The sequence below is a fragment of the Centruroides sculpturatus genome, unplaced genomic scaffold (assembly GCF_000671375.1).
Source record: "Centruroides sculpturatus isolate CEXI.00-Female unplaced genomic scaffold, Cexi_2.0 scaffold986, whole genome shotgun sequence".
NCBI classification, from domain to species: domain Eukaryota; kingdom Metazoa; phylum Arthropoda; class Arachnida; order Scorpiones; family Buthidae; genus Centruroides; species Centruroides sculpturatus.
This window is the reverse complement of record NW_019385126.1, coordinates 83,147-99,840: the sequence shown is the minus strand read 5'-3', so window position 1 is coordinate 99,840 and position 16,694 is coordinate 83,147. Positions and strand designations below refer to the sequence as shown.

General features: G+C 25.4%; 1 protein-coding gene across 3 annotated transcripts in view; it reads right to left on the bottom strand.

Annotated features, from left to right (window-relative positions):
• LOC111635148 (chondroitin sulfate N-acetylgalactosaminyltransferase 2-like) overlaps positions 1–16,694 on the bottom strand; it is a 61,629-nt gene that overhangs the window by 3,135 nt on the left and 41,800 nt on the right. The window lies entirely within an intron of this gene.

Sequence of the window (16,694 nt, the reverse complement as noted above, 5' to 3'; positions counted from 1 at the left end):
TTTCATTTGAATTTATATAGTATGTATATTAATATGATTAAGTTTACTAATCTTTAGCCATTCGAAATGTAAATGTAACTTTATCCTTCTTTGTTTCTTAGACATAAAAAGAAAATCTAATGGATTTAACAAACAGGATATTTAATTGATGCAATTACGTAAACTTTATATTTCTTTGACTATTACATTGCTTTAAGCTATTCTTATTATAAACAACAAACAATCTCAGTTGAAGCTTTAGTCAACATTTTTTAATTAACGTTTAAGAAATGAGATTTTTTATTTTATTTTATTTATTTTTTTATTTTTATTCCTCTTTCAATAATGAAACAAATAATTATGCTTGACAAGTATTGAATATAAAATAAGATTAATACCGAAAATGTTGTATTTGTTAACAAGAATAGAAAATTTGCGTTTATTTTTAAAGTAATCAACGAGGATATTTTGTACTCATTTACGCAATGATACTTCGTTTTTTAACGTGAATTAATTAATTACGAAATTTATTTATATATAAATTTCAATTATAATAGAAATATTCATTAAATAATTTCTCTTATAATTAAAAAAAGGCAGAAAATCGATAAGAGCAATCTATAAATTGACGTATAAGTAAGAGAAGAAGATATTAAATAAAAAAAATCAGAACTTTGATAAAAAAAATAATAAAGAAAATAAGTATAATAGATCTCCAATCCACACACTATTTCTTGTAGTGTATTGTATAGTAGTAGAACGTTGATCTTTTTTTTTCGCTGGTGACCTTTAACACCTTTCAGTTCGTGACAACCCCACAGGCCTGAAACGTATAAATCAGACAGGTGATGGCATCTTTGTCTGACCCGATTGACCCCTTGCTGACATTTGTGGGCTCCAGGCTAATCTCATTCTTGTTCTTAGAATTAAGGCATACTCATTATTAATTTTTATATAACTTTAAAATTAAATGAATCGTGATAGAGAGATAACATTATTAAATAAACGACAAGTTCGATACTTATAAAGAAATGGATAAACTAAATTATAGATTGACATTTTTGGCATAAAACACGATAATTATGACAATATAAAAAATTTAAAAACCTATAATAATAATAATAATGAATAAATTGCTAAAGTCTTACGTCATTTGTAGTATAATTTTAAAATATTTTACATCACTTTAATATAAAATGACACGGAAAAAAAATGATAAAAAAATGAAATATTGGAAGGACAGTTGGTTCTGACAATTATTGCTTATCATTTTTTACTATTTAGACTTTAGAAAAACACGTCTACTATTTTCAAATTATTTAAACTTTCCTTAAAATAAAAAAATAATAATTTGATCTAAATGCAAAAAAACATATTTAAGAAGAAATTTTTCTCCATACAATTTAGATTATATCAATTCCTTTCTTTTTTCGAGAAAGATAAGTAAGTTACGTTAATCATCTACGCGTAATTATTAATATATGCTCTCCATTTTAAATTAATAGTGTCTTGCCCTTATACAGTACATAATACTTTTCTTGTTAGCAAGCCCCTGTACATTATACTTTTCCTGTTAGCAATAGTCATACCGTCGTCTATCTAACTCCTTACAAGAGAAAATTTTTGAATTGAAATAACGTAACTTCTTGTTTGTATTGAAAGTTCGTATATAGTTAATTGAGCCTTCTTTCTCATAAGGTTTCCATATATTTTCTCGGATTTTATCTATCTAACTCCGTCTTCGAGATTAAGGAAGGACAGACAATTAGACGGACGACATAGACAATAAAAAACCCTTACATATTTAATATAGTTACATATATAGTTTTATTAAATATAATAAACTATATTATTTTTTTAATCCTTTTTAATATTAGTATAAACTTTATTTTATATTAATTTATTATTGTTAATTTTTAATGAGTTTTATTATTGTTGTTATGAATGGAGAAACTTTTCCTTGCCTTAAGGTGGCATTTCTATTATGTAAATAAATATAATGAATAAATGAAAAAATAAAAATTAATATACATTTGATGAATATTAAGAATTTTATGAATAATATATGAAAATTTCAAAACAATTTAATTTATTAAAATAATTATAATTTAAAAGTAATAAAATCGAAAGTTTTCCGAAAACTTTCGCTAATATTAAATTCCAATAAATCATTAAAATTAATTTTATTTGTTAAACAAAATAACCCTTATATAACTTATTCATTAACGTATTACCGGAAAGCATATATTATTATATTTATTTATTATTAATATTATTTATATAAGTGTATATAATTATATTAAAATAATTTTAAATTGTATAAATCAGAATAAATTCTGTGATAATATTTTCTAGTTTTAAATAATTTTTAGAAAAATCTATTATTTATAATCATTTTATGCAGCAAAACCTGTCTAAAACGGAACCTAAACAAAGCAAAAAAACCTGTCTAAACGGGNCATGTACTGTCCATGAACAATCATAATTATATTAAAATAATTTTAAATTGTATAAATCAGAATAAATTCTGTGATAATATTTTCTAGTTTTAAATAATTTTTAGAAAAATCTATTATTTATAATCATTTTATGCAGCAAAACCTGTCTAAAACGGAACCTAAACAAAGCAAAAAAACCTGTCTAAACGGGATAAATTCTTCAGAACGGAGCGATTTTCTATTTTAAAAACAAACTCGTTCAAAAAGAAAACCTGCCAAACCGAAAAAAAAATATATGCGATTCCGGTTTACACAGGTTTACTGTATACAGGTTAATATTAACATTTAAATTAATTAAATGCAGCCGAATCTCCGAACAACGGTCACTGACAGGAATATAAAAGTGGCTGTTGTTGAAAGGTTAATTTGTATGCATTTTTATTAAAAGAAGAAAAAGTGGTCGCTGTTTAGAGGTTATATCTGAAGTAATTTATCTCTTTAAAACACAGGTTAATAGAGAACGGATAATAAGTCTATTATAATACTCGTGAATTAGATAAGCATACTACATGTGACTACTGTTTATATAATAATTTAAAAATATCAGATTAAAAGATTATTTTAAAAAATAAAGTAAACTTATTTATGTTGAACCTTGAAATTTGACCTCAATTTAGAAAGGTTAATGTAATTCTATGATATATTGTTCTTTGAAAATAGATGTGTTATAAAAATTACACAAAATAATATTTTCTTATATTTAAATAAAATAATTATTAAGTATATAATTGTCTATGTAAAGATAGTTGAAATTATTAATAAATATACCATGTTTTTAAGAAAAATATAAGAAGGAAATAAGGAATTTTCGTTCAACCGCATAATAAATTTTATTTATTCTCCTTATATTATTATTATTATTATTTGATATGAAGATTGTAGATAAATAAGCTACAGGTATTTGTAAATAAGGCTTCTCTTTCCTTTATATTGAAGATAATTAATGAAACCAAACTTATTTCTAAAGATAGCAACAAGTAATTGAAGATTTATAATTTTTTATTTATTGAATAAGTCATTTTCATTTGAATTTATAGTATTTTCTTTTTGGTTTTGGTGGTTGGTTAACGTTTTCATTTTTTTAATGTTACTTTTGAGTTCTGTTCTTGATGAAATCTTCTACAAGATTGCAAGTATTAAAATTATCTTTTTAAATATTATTACAGACATAGAACAACATTGTATTATGATTAATTAAGAAATATCTTGGAGGATTTTATAAAATTTGTTAAGAGACGGAATAATACACAGTTAAGAAGCTCCATAAATCATCCAATTTAACTGCTTTTCGAATTTTTTAATCACACACATGATTATTTTTATTTAAGAACAGAGCTTAGAGATCTCACTCAAGCACTTATTTTTCTTACAGATAATCCCTGTTGCTGTTATCTTGTCACTGTTACATGACTTATCGTCAGACCTATGAGTTTTCATGCACTCAACATTTATAGTTATAAATATTTCTTGATAAGTATTATATGAACAGCAGGGTTAGAAACTGCTTCTTTGTCAGAATTTTAGATGATTATGACATTTCAAAAACGATATAGTCTCTACTTTTTTACAAGTATCTTTCACCACTTCTAAATTTAAGATAATTATTGCAAAAAGTTCTTTTTCTGTTACAACGGATACGCATTTGAACCTGGCCTGAACTATCGTAATTCTTTTGTGAATAATTTAAATCAAATCGGGAATTATTTCTATCTTTCGACAATGATAAACGATCCAATTGAAGGCCTATTCTGTCTGTAATGGACAAAATTGAAGTAAGTCATATAACCTTCTAAATTATTATGGCGCCATGCGCTATAAAACTAATCGACTACGTTTTTGACCACAGACAGAAATCACCAAAAGAATTTACGTTGGCATCAAGAAGATGTATGATTTATATATTATAATTTATTGAAAGCTGACTTATAAATCCCAAATGACAATAATAATAACAAGGTTTGGTCTATTTGGTTACAGCAACGCGATCTTCCGGAGTGACGCCTACAAGGAGAACTTTTAGAGATATTAGCCCCTATTTAGGTGTTACAAACGTAAAGAAAACCCGAAAATCTCCACGTGGCCAGCCCATTGTCGAGGCGCGAGCTCTTGACCAGTGTCGGTGGTTTTATCTATTCAGTTATTGGTGGGCCTAATATTCACAAAGAATTAATAAGCGTTATTTCACTACACCATTTCTAAAATAATCGGCTCTTAAACCTGCAACATTTATTTCTTTCTCTCTTTATTTATTAAATAATAAAGAAATAAAAATTCAGTTCTCTATGTCAATTATTTTGGAAATTTCTATGGGAAATTTTATAAAATATAAGAAAAATCTTGACAATTTTGAACAAAATGCATCATTTTAGTCTAGGGTTGACTAGAATAGATACAGGAAAAGAAAACGATGTCTGAACATGTACTGTCCATGAACAATCACGAGAACTGGATCGAATAGGAACAAGATCCCTTACTGTAGCAGAAAACATGCTTATTTGAGGCTACCTACTTCAGTCAATTTATCAAAATCATTGGTTTAACGAGTAGTAATCGTAGCTCACACCTTCAATTGGATATTTAAACAGTTCTCAAGGGTTTCGAACATATCCCAATATTGAATCCCTCATATACTAACTTAATTTAAATACATACATTTCTACATAAAAAGAATTATTTTTACATATTTTTTGGCATTCATTTATGTTTTATTTAATAGTTGATTCGTTTCTTAGAAAATATGAAATATCGTCTTATCTCTATGTGCGTGATTACATTTAAGAACATTCTGTAATTACAGCATGCACTGCATTTAACTTTTGTTAAATAACGTGCACGATAAAAATTTCTAAACTTAGTAAATATCAGAGGTTTAGTTTTATTTTTATCTATAACCAATTTAATTAAGTTTTTATGGGATCGTTTCCCTTTCTGAAAAAATATCGAACAACTTTACTATCGTATATTACTAATTTTTTTTTTTCATTTATAGTTTTTGTCTAAGAACGTAAAATTCCCATTGAAAAATCTTAAGTAAATAAATTACAATTACTTTAAATTTCAGAGTTAAATAATTCTATGAAATGTCTCATTGACAGAATATTTTTAATTGAATACAAACTCCTTTCATGTTATACGACAACTCTGTTCAATATACTGTATTAAATTTACAATAACACCTTTGTTTAATATACAATGTATATATTCATTATATTAGAGTTGTCAATGTGTATAAGTTGTATCCAACTGCAATGCTTAGATTAGAGAATTAATATATAGCCTATACATATATATAGGCTATATATTCTCTAAGCATTGCAATGGTATTATATTTAATACTAATTCATTATAAATATTCCCTTATAGCGAAAGATTAATCCTTCAAATTTATCAAAATTTTCAAATTGCTGCATCAATTCTTAAAGGACACGAAATTTTCCTTAATGAACTACTTTAACGTCTCTAAATTGCCACTTTTGAAAGGAATCAACTGAAGAATTAGAAATTTATATAAGATAAAGCCCCATTATGTTCCATAGAGTTATGGAATATTAAATTGACCAATTCCAACTTATTTATTATTATATTTTTTAAAGATGTAACTGAGTTAACACCTAGAGTCTAGGGATTGGAATTAATAATAATAGTTAAAATAATATAAAGTGAAAATAATAGTTAAAATTTGATTGGCTATAATGGGACCTCCTACCTTATATCAAAAGATAATTGCACAGTTAATATATGTTACTACATTAATGTGCTAGCAATTCTTTTACCAGTATAGAAACTTGATAAGAAATTTAAGTTCTATTTCAAAACAGTGTTTGTTCAATAAATAAATTATTTTTTTTTTTAAATTTCCTTTTACTTTTATCGCTCTTAATCAATTAATAATATATATATTTAATCGTTCTCTAATTATAAATTCAGTCTCGGAGAAAAAAATTCTAATAAAGTAATTCTTTTGTCCGAATACAATGGTCGGTATATATACTACGAATGCAATTTACAATTTTAAAGCATAAAGAATCCAAGTACTGTACACGTTTACTTAAGGTGGAATGAACTCGTACTAGAAAGACTGTAAAATATCGTTAAATTTAAGATTGTGAGATGGAATTTCATTGTCGTGTTGAGAGTATTTTAATCCCATATCATTAACTCAACCTTCTATTGAGATAACTGCAGAGCTGGTTAACCCATTATTTGTTTACTACCAGAAACAACAACTACGAAACAAAATCTGTCAGATCTAACTAAAGATTTAAAACATTTAAGTATAATAAATATATTTTTATGTATATTAAAAAAAATAATAAAATAACAAATGAGATCGTAAATTTTATAAAACACAAAAATCTCTCACCGTGTAGTCCTTAAAATAAAGTAATTAATTTGATTATTTTAGTTTATAAATTTATATTTAATACTTAAAAAAAATTAAATTTAATGTATAATATTGATAAATTTACATTTTATAAAAGCTTATATAGTAGGACCTATATAACTTTTTTTAAATAATATTTTTTTTCTTCGTTCAAAGACTGAATGCGAAATTATTTGATAAAACGAAACTTTCTAAAAAAAATCTACAGCTACAAAAATTGAAATTTTTTACACGTACATCTCAAATGTTAGTTGGAATTTTAAAAATACGAATAGGAAATATTTTAAAGTGTAAGCTTATATATATATATATACATACATAAACACAAAGTTTCTATATCTTTTAGATGTATCGCTTCTAAAGATAAAATGATTTTGCATAATAAAAATATTCTAAATATACATAGAGTATATATACTTTACGTTAAAAAAAATATATATAATAAATATTCTAAATATACAAAGAAAATATATACTTTACGTTAAAAAAAATATATATAATAAATTTTCTATAAAATCATTAAAATAAACTGCATTCAGATAAGTTAATATTATAAAGCCGCATTATTAAATTGAATTTTAAAGATAAGTATAAATACCCGCATTGTAAGAGAAAGTGTCAAAAAGTTTATGAATTATTGAAACCATTCCTGGAATGTTCGATTTTTAACATTTTCTTCTAACATCTTTTAGATATTGCAGTTTTTCTATCAGCTCTTTTATTAAAGGTGGTGATTGTACAGGGGAGAAGAAAAAAAAATTTACTTCGGATAATGTATTATTTACACATCTCCTCACACGCATGAAAAAAAAAAATCGTTATTATGTTTGCAATTCCGGTCTGTAGTAGATTTATTCTTCAAGCGAATATATATATATTTTTTTAATAAAACCTAAAGAGTAATTAATAAAGAAATATGATTCTTATCGAAATATATATTAAATTCTGTAGAAAATTCGTCTATAAATAAGCCCTATATACTTTTATTAATAATAATAATAAAGTATTAAATAAAAATACATTAAAAAGAAAGTTATTTAAAATTTATTAACGTTAAAAAAAAGGGAATAATGTCTTCTTTATAAATATCACATTTATTTAAATATTAATAAGCGAGCTTTAAGAAAAGTTCAAACGATCAAATCAAAGTATAAAAGTTTTAAGATTTTTATTTTCTTTTTCTTTTTCTTTTTCATTTTCTTTTGAATAGAAATTTTTTTTTCTAAAAAATGTATTATATAAAAAAAAAGGCAAAAAGTCTTTATAGGCTACGTTCCATAAACTATTTTTCAAGAAAAAACTTTCAATAAAATAATGAGTTTTATGCTGTAGCGCTTAAAGCAAGACTAGAGGTTAACAAGCTGCTGCAAGAGAACATATTTCAATAAAGAAGATGCAAAATGCAATCCAATTTTCCATCCATTTATAGTAGTAATTTTAAAATTCTCTAGTTTCTCTTCTTTTTTAAAAAAATTGCTAGTATAAAAAATGTGGTTTTATCACTATAATGACCTGGAGGAAGTATTCTTTCACGATAATGTGTGAATCACATGGTTTGTTAAAATGCAACTGAAGTTTATGGTTTCTCACTTCCTACAATCATTTGTGTAATGGCTGTAAAATCAATTTTTTTTTTTTTTAGTTAAATATAAAATTTCTGTTAAAAATTTTTTTTTTAATCTCCAAAATTATATTCTTTTTACAGGAGTAGAATATTACAATTAAATTTTCGTGTACTTTTATACCTGTTTAATATACTGGTATTTAATGAGCTTTTCTACTTATTATAGAGTTTCCTTTTATTGTTAGAAACCTTTTCTAAATCAACTTAAGCTTATAATGATAAGTAAAATATAAAAGAATATATTATTAAAATATTTTAATGATAATTTTTGAAGTAAAATATATTTTTATACTTGAAAAATGTATATAGACATTACTTAAATTGATAATAAAAATTAAACACTTTAGTTACGTTTAATATTTTAAAAGTAAAATAAAGTGAGTTTAAAATAGAAAATTTTAGCTTTTTAAATGTATTTTTAGCCGTTCGATATATAAGTTTTTTTACATAATATATAGTTTTTACATTTAAAATAAGTAAGGGACAAGCTATTATTTTATAATGTTAAAGTGAAATTTTGATTTATTCCTTCAGGAAATGGTTCACTATCTCTTCATTGTCGGATCGTTAAAATGAACTATAGATCCATTCAGTTGCCATTAAGGACATTGTAGCCAAGTGTTCTCTATTTGATGCCGTTTTAAACTTCTATTTGTGGTAAGAGCAAATTGCTGTTGGCTACATTAGAGTATAACTGTGCAACATTATCGATATAAATTGGATTATTCCCATTTAAAAATGATTGACGTTATACAATAGCCATAAATCTTAAAATTGTTCCTATTGTACAATTGTTTAATTTGAAATATGGAATTTTTCAATTTTATTCGAATTTTTATGTTTTATTTCTCCATCGTTCACTTTAAAAGGCATTATTAAAAAATAAAATATATATATAAAGTTATTTTATGTTTTCTCTAAAGTTTCCTTATAGCGTGTGTGGTAAAATAAATTTTATAAATGTACGATTAAATATTTTAAAAAATATAAAAAAAATTCATTTTTTTTAATATTTAAAATAACTTATATAATTATTTTATATTTCTATACAATATTTAAATATTTTAAAGTATTTTATATAAAAGAGAGTAAGATGCTTATTCTGTATACTTTTACGTCAATTTGACGTCATTTTAAAAACTTATTCATTGTAAAACTGAAGAGATGACGTCAAATTGACGTTAAACTTTATACCTTCTGGACGGCTAAGAAGAGCCACTTCTTTATTTTAATAAAAATTGTTTTAAATTTTATTTATTTATAAATAATAAATTATTTTTCTGTCTTTATAAAAAAAAATATATTATATAGACTCTTTCAAAGCGATAAATAAGTAAAAATAAAAATGGTAACATAATTAATAATTTAATATTAATATCTATATCATTAATAATAAAATTATAATTTTTATAAAGGCAATAAAATTATAAAGTAATTTAAATTCTCTTAATATTATTTATTATAACGACACGCAACTTTGCAATAAAACAAACGTTGACAAATAATAATAATAATAATAACAATAATATATTATTTCAATGACATAATGCACAATTTATATATATATATATAATAGGAAGTAAAATATGGGCAATGAATGAAAGGAAAACTAATCAATAAAATAATTTTCTTAGAACTAAATCCGGACGTCAAAAAGTCACCAGAAAAGAAAATAGGATAAGGAAAAAGCAACAAGATTATTTCGAAAGAAAATTTATTTAATTCAAAGAATTATTGGATTTTCTTCGACAGAAAAACCTCGGACATCATAATCTAAATCACATAATGATAAGTTGTATGTTGATTTTGAACAATAAGAATTATAATAACACAATTTAATCCAAAAGAAAAAACAATAATATAATCTAGAGATTTTTTTATTTAAGTTTATGTTGAGCGCAGTTTGTAGAAATCTTTTCTTTTTTTTTCAAATTACAAGACAAAGCTTCTAAAAAGAAACGCTAAGTGAATCAGTATAATGATTACTCTGATCCTACTTTTAAAGTTTTCTTCGAGTAGAATAAACAAAAAACGATCTTCTTCTTTGTATGAAAGCTTAAAGCAATCCTTTATAAATTTCCTAAATGTACAGTACCTACCTATATCTTAAAATTTCAATTTTACATTTTCTCAAAATTCCATACCATTTATATATATATATATATATATAAATACTTTTAAAATATTGGTATTTATAGAATAAAATAATATTTAAAAAATGAAGTATAAATCGTAAATATTATTAAGCAATCAATCTAAAAGAATCGTGTCTTTTACGAATCTGAATCTTTATATATGAAGATTAAATGTAGAGAGGGTATTGGAGCAATAAATTCTTTCAATAGTTTACTAGTAGTAAGAGGAATGTCTTTCTACGTTTTGGTAATTTATCATTGTAGTTTTTTAAATCTATTTTTTTTAATATATATTCTACAATTGAGCCGTGTTCCAATAACGACTTAGATTTAAATAGTCGATATTTTACAAAAGTGCATTTGCCTTGTTTTATATTCAATAATCAAGTGTTTGAGAATACTTTCTACTGATTACCACTTTCTTATTCGAGAATTTTTGAAAATATTTTATTACTAGAAATAATATTTTGTAAAATTTTCTTTTATCGGAGAAAGTTTTGAAGTAATTTATTTTAAACATTAAGAAAAAAAAATAAATAAAATAAAATACCACCAATTCAAAACAGTGAGAAANCCGTTCGCAGCCCAGCACACGTATTTGTAAAATCTAAGTGACTCGTACAACATGGAATTCATATAAAACGGAATTATCAACAGTGTTATAGGAGGACGACTGTAAAGTTAATTTACATTAATTGACCATTAAAATAAGTTATTTTTTAACAATGATTAAAGTATTAATAATCTAAGTGCGACTAGAATAAAAAACAATATAATATGATATACTAAATAACAGATGGAGAACAATAATATAGTATGATTAATATTTATTAATATAGAATTAGTACATGTTAATGAGTCAATGTATATATATTTTTTTTCGCTATAAATAAACCTGTGATTTATGAAATGCGGATTGTTCAACAGAATAAGTCGATTGGTACATAGAATGCGTGAGAATTTAATAATAGCGTGACCACATAGCAGATGTGATCCAGAAGAAAAATCATTAATTCAGAAATGAGCAGCGGATAAATTAATTTATTGTTTTCGATACGCATCGTTGTAATCTAACAAGTTTTAATGCTCTTATAGCAAGATAAAGCCGAAGAAGATTAGATATCTGTGATGTGTTTTTAGACGATTTTTAGCAGCATTTTTTTGAAGGAAACTACTTATGGATGCTGTATGAAAGCTGTACAAACACAGCTGCAAACGTAGGCAGGAGGTTGACGTGTCAGAAGCAGGCTTGCTCCATCCCTTTCTGTACAAGACAAGTCGTATTCAACTGGGTCGTGTGCAGCCATATAAAGAAATCCAGCTAGGCTTAGGATAAGTTGAATCTATTGTGTCAGTTTCTTTTCTCTTCCGGCTATTGGAAAGAGGTGTATGGTATTCAGACACTTCGTTTCTGAGCTTTAACGTTTGTGAAGCTTTTCTTTTCTTATTCCACCCAGTCTCTTCCTACAGATCATCTGCTGTTTTTATTCTTTATCCTCGGTTGTAAACTTTAAACTTAGTTCTATTATACCGGATTTACTTTCGGAATTTTAAAGCAATCCATTTGAAATTTTAAATCAAATCGTCGATAAAAGTTAGAATTTGTATGTCAAACCGGAAAATGACTGATTTAGTATCTTTTTTAAAAGAATATTTCTTCCACAATGTCATCTTGCCATTGCTTTTAAAGAATTCCTCATTCTTATGTTTATAACAAAACAGAAATATCCCCAAAATATAATAGTAAATCTAATAAATCGTACGTAGAAGAATTTCTAAAAGTCATCACTACTCGGTAGAAATGTATTGAATTAAGCAAACCATAAGCAGACAATAAAGAAATAGAGTATATTATCATCATCTGATCGTAATTAACCAATCAGAAGACAACTTAGAAAAGGGTAATGTCCGTGTTGTTTAATGGAGCATCAGGAGAAACGCAGAACATCCAAAATAACGATTTCCAATCCCATGAGAAGACAATTCCCAGTTGTAAATCGTGAACAGCTGTTTCTCTGGCATACCGAAATGATGATCAGAATTGATTTCAATTTTTTTCCCTTTTGTTTTCGTTTTTTTTTTTTACAGTTTATAAAACGGAAAAAAAGTATTATTGTATACCAATAGATCTTTAGAAAACACACTCCGTTTTAATTAGTGATGATATTTCTGAAGTCGATAGATGTGTGAAATGTGAAAAAAAGCAGTGAGATTTCTAATGCACTCAAAAGAAGATTGATTACATTCAGATACTCTCGGTATTTGCCTCTTGGTATGTGTTAAAGTAAATACTTAGGTTGCTAGTTAATAGATAAAATTAAGCTTGAGCTATACCAAAAAATACAGGCCTACATATATATATGTAAAAATATCTTATAATACTTCTAAAAATATTATTAAAATCAAAATAAATCTTTCTCTCCTTACACAATTCAAGAAACAAAAGCTTCTTTCAAAAATATTTTATTGCCTTGTAAACAAAAGCAATTCAATTTATATTATTTTGTTATAGTTAAGATTTATATTATTAATATAATAATAATAATTACAGTAGACTTACATACAAAAAAAGTAAAAATATTTTTAGATAAGACGTTTGGATTATTAAGTTTTAGTAAAAATAATGAATATGGATGGATTACGAACATATTTTTACTAAAATTATATGGGTCTAGACGTGTTATTATAATATAATTTGAATAATATTTATCTTCTTCGTATAGAATATCGTAGACAATACAAATATTAGTTTATTCAATAATATAACTAAAGCATATAACATAAAATAAGTAAATAAATATTTTAATATATAATTATATAAACACGCAAATAAGGTATACAAAATTATTTTAAACAAGTAAATACACCCACGTTATATCGAACTTCTTTGTTAACTTCCATCTACATAGAAAGTCCATAACAACTCAATTAATTCGTGTGTATTTACATTTCATAATTATCATAACTTTGGAAATGTACAGTACAGTACAATTGAATAGGAAAAAGTTTTTCCAATTGAATTTTATGACCAAAGTGCTGAAAAATAAAAATCAAGAGTCGAATATAAATATGTTTGGTAAACGTTACGACACTAGTTTTATAGTTGGTATTTTAAAACAAGCTTAAATTGCTTTAATAGTTAATAACAATATAATAAATTACAGTCGACCCCCCTATAACACTGTTGATAATTCCGTTTTATATGAATTCCATGTTGTACGAGTCACTTAGATTTTATAAATACGTGAGCCATTCGCAGCCCAGCACACGTATTTGTAAAATCTAAGTGACTCGTACAACATGGAATTCATATAAAACGGAATTATCAACAGTGTTATAGGAGGACGACTGTAAAGTTAATTTACATTAATTGACCATTAAAATAAGTTATTTTTTAACAATGATTAAAGTATTAATAATCTAAGTGCGACTAGAATAAAAAACAATATAATATGATATACTAAATAACAGATGGAGAACAATAATATAGTATGATTAATATTTATTAATATAGAATTAGTACATGTTAATGAGTCAATGTATACTATTCGGTATATTGACGAATTAATAATCAAATACAATCATAATTGTAATCCTATTAACTAGATCATATTGTTAGTTAAACAATACGAAGTATATTAAGTACAATTATATTGAATAAATATATAAAATTAATTTTCTATACGGATAAAATTTAATAAATAGACCAAATTTTATACCTTTCTTTGCATCACGAGTATTTTAGAAACTTCTCTTCCAATGAAAATTACTTTCCAAGTATTAATACCTTTGTTTCAATCAATGTTGACAAAGACTACTCGAACTTAGTGAAAAAAAACAGGAAAAAACTATTTTTATTTTCAATAAATGCAAGCCAAACCAAATACTTATGCTAGATCCAAAGTAGAGTAGTAAAAGCTAATTGTGACTTGGGAAAAGAATTATTCTCATTTATAGACTTAGAGAATTCTAGAAATAGAAAGAAATGACCATTGAAGTTGCACCAAATGGAAGGTTCGACGACAGAAGATTATCCTTACTGGTGAAAGATGGCAATGGCTGATGGAATTGCAATCCAGACCGGATTTATCCACCAGGTAGACTAATGGAATAAGCGTATTATCGATCCAATGTCTATAGGGGAAGTGTGGCTTCTACAGTCGAAAAGGAAAAGCCTAGGAACCATGACAGATAGAGCATCCATTCGTCATGGCTGTGTCAGCAAGTCATTGACATTGCAGGAACAAGAGTAAGTGGAAGCTAAAGTGGGAATAAAATTTTTTTTCTTGTTCTTAGCCTGTATCTCATTTTTCTTCTTGCCATAAATGTCACTTTGGCTTTAGAATTTGATCTCTCTAACATCTAATGAAATATTTGACAGCACGCATTATTCTCTTTACGTATATTTGGATTCTCGGAATTATGGTATGAAGTTGATTTAAATATTTATCCACCAGACTTTTACCGCTCGATACAGAAACAAAGAAAACTTATCGAAGCAGTTAATGCTAGATAGCAGGGGAAAAAGTTATTAGAAATAAATATATATGATTATTTCTCATCTAAGATTCAATTAGGAGATATTAAAAATTCAGTTTCTAGAAAGGCTCATCATTTATATTGGAAAAAATACTTTTCTTGGACAGAAGAAATAAGAATCGCGTATGATTGATAACAGAATTGTTTATGGATATGCTCCACATTTCTCATTATATCACGAATTATTAATGATAAGTTACAGTTACGGCAGCCAGCTCTTAATACAGTCGAGTAATTACTGTTAGCAAGAATGGAAATAATGAGACTTCACCTGCGAAAATATCTCACTCGATATCTGCAGTCCCTTTGGGTTTCCAAGTAACTCTAATTAACGTTGCTTTGACCCGATGTGACAGCAGTGAGCTCACCCAACTTGTCACATCGAAAACAAGACTGATATTGAATCGTGGACATGTTTTCTTAAATAAGTCTTTTTTTTTCTTTCTTTTGACGTCTCTTTTTTAAGAAGAAAAACTTTCTTTTCATTAGTGTTTTTCAACTTATTAACATAGACTCTTTGGATCAATAAAAATTGAATAATATTCTAAATTTCAATTTTGAAAATTTCTGAAGAACTGTGACTATATTTAGATTAAAAACTTCTTCAATATTAAATCCATCGTCCTTAAAACAGAAACAACGTTTAAAACTCTGAAATAAACGTTTCTTTCAATTATATCTACGAAGAATAAAGTAATATGTAGAAGAAGCTAAAAAAAGAAATAAAGATGATAATTATTGCCGTATTAAATCAATAATAAACCATAAAAATAAATAAAAAAATATTGATTCAAATTTACTTTAATCATTTATTTGTATTACCTACTCCATTTATTTTCACAAAATCTTAGAAAATACCCGTTTAGGAAGAGTATTGACGATTCGAAGAATTAATTTATTGAAGTTCCTTACTTCTAAAGAACAAAACAAATTAAGGAAATTATTAAATCTTAACCTAATCTGTCAATATTTCTTTAATGCAGATATTTATAACTTATATTTTTATAATACAGTAATACATGTTACACCTTCCATTACATCTTCAGATTCATTACGTGTTATTAATTCATTATAAAAAAAGGTTTCCATAATATATAAGTTGAATTATTTTTAAGAAAAACTCCATTAGTTTCAGAATTATAATCAATTTTATAATTATTAAATTTTTATAATAAGAAACTTTTCATTTCTCATGATTTAATTACATTTAAATTGGGTATTTTTAATATCAAAAGGAAATTTCGTCGAAACGGCTAATTTAGAAAACTTCAGTAATGCATCAAAGATGAAGCGATTGAAGCACCAGAAAGAGTTTGATCAGTTAAGAAATAAGATCCTTCTGAACACAACAGTATAATTATGTTAGTTGAGTTCAGCCACGAAGATAACTTGATTAAGAGAGCATTTACTACAGCAATTAGAAAGATAAAACACATCGAGGTGCCATCTTAAACTTGTATGACTTTAGTAAGCATTTTATGACGGTTACAATTTTACGAATATATACTTCACATCACTAATTTAATAGATCGAGT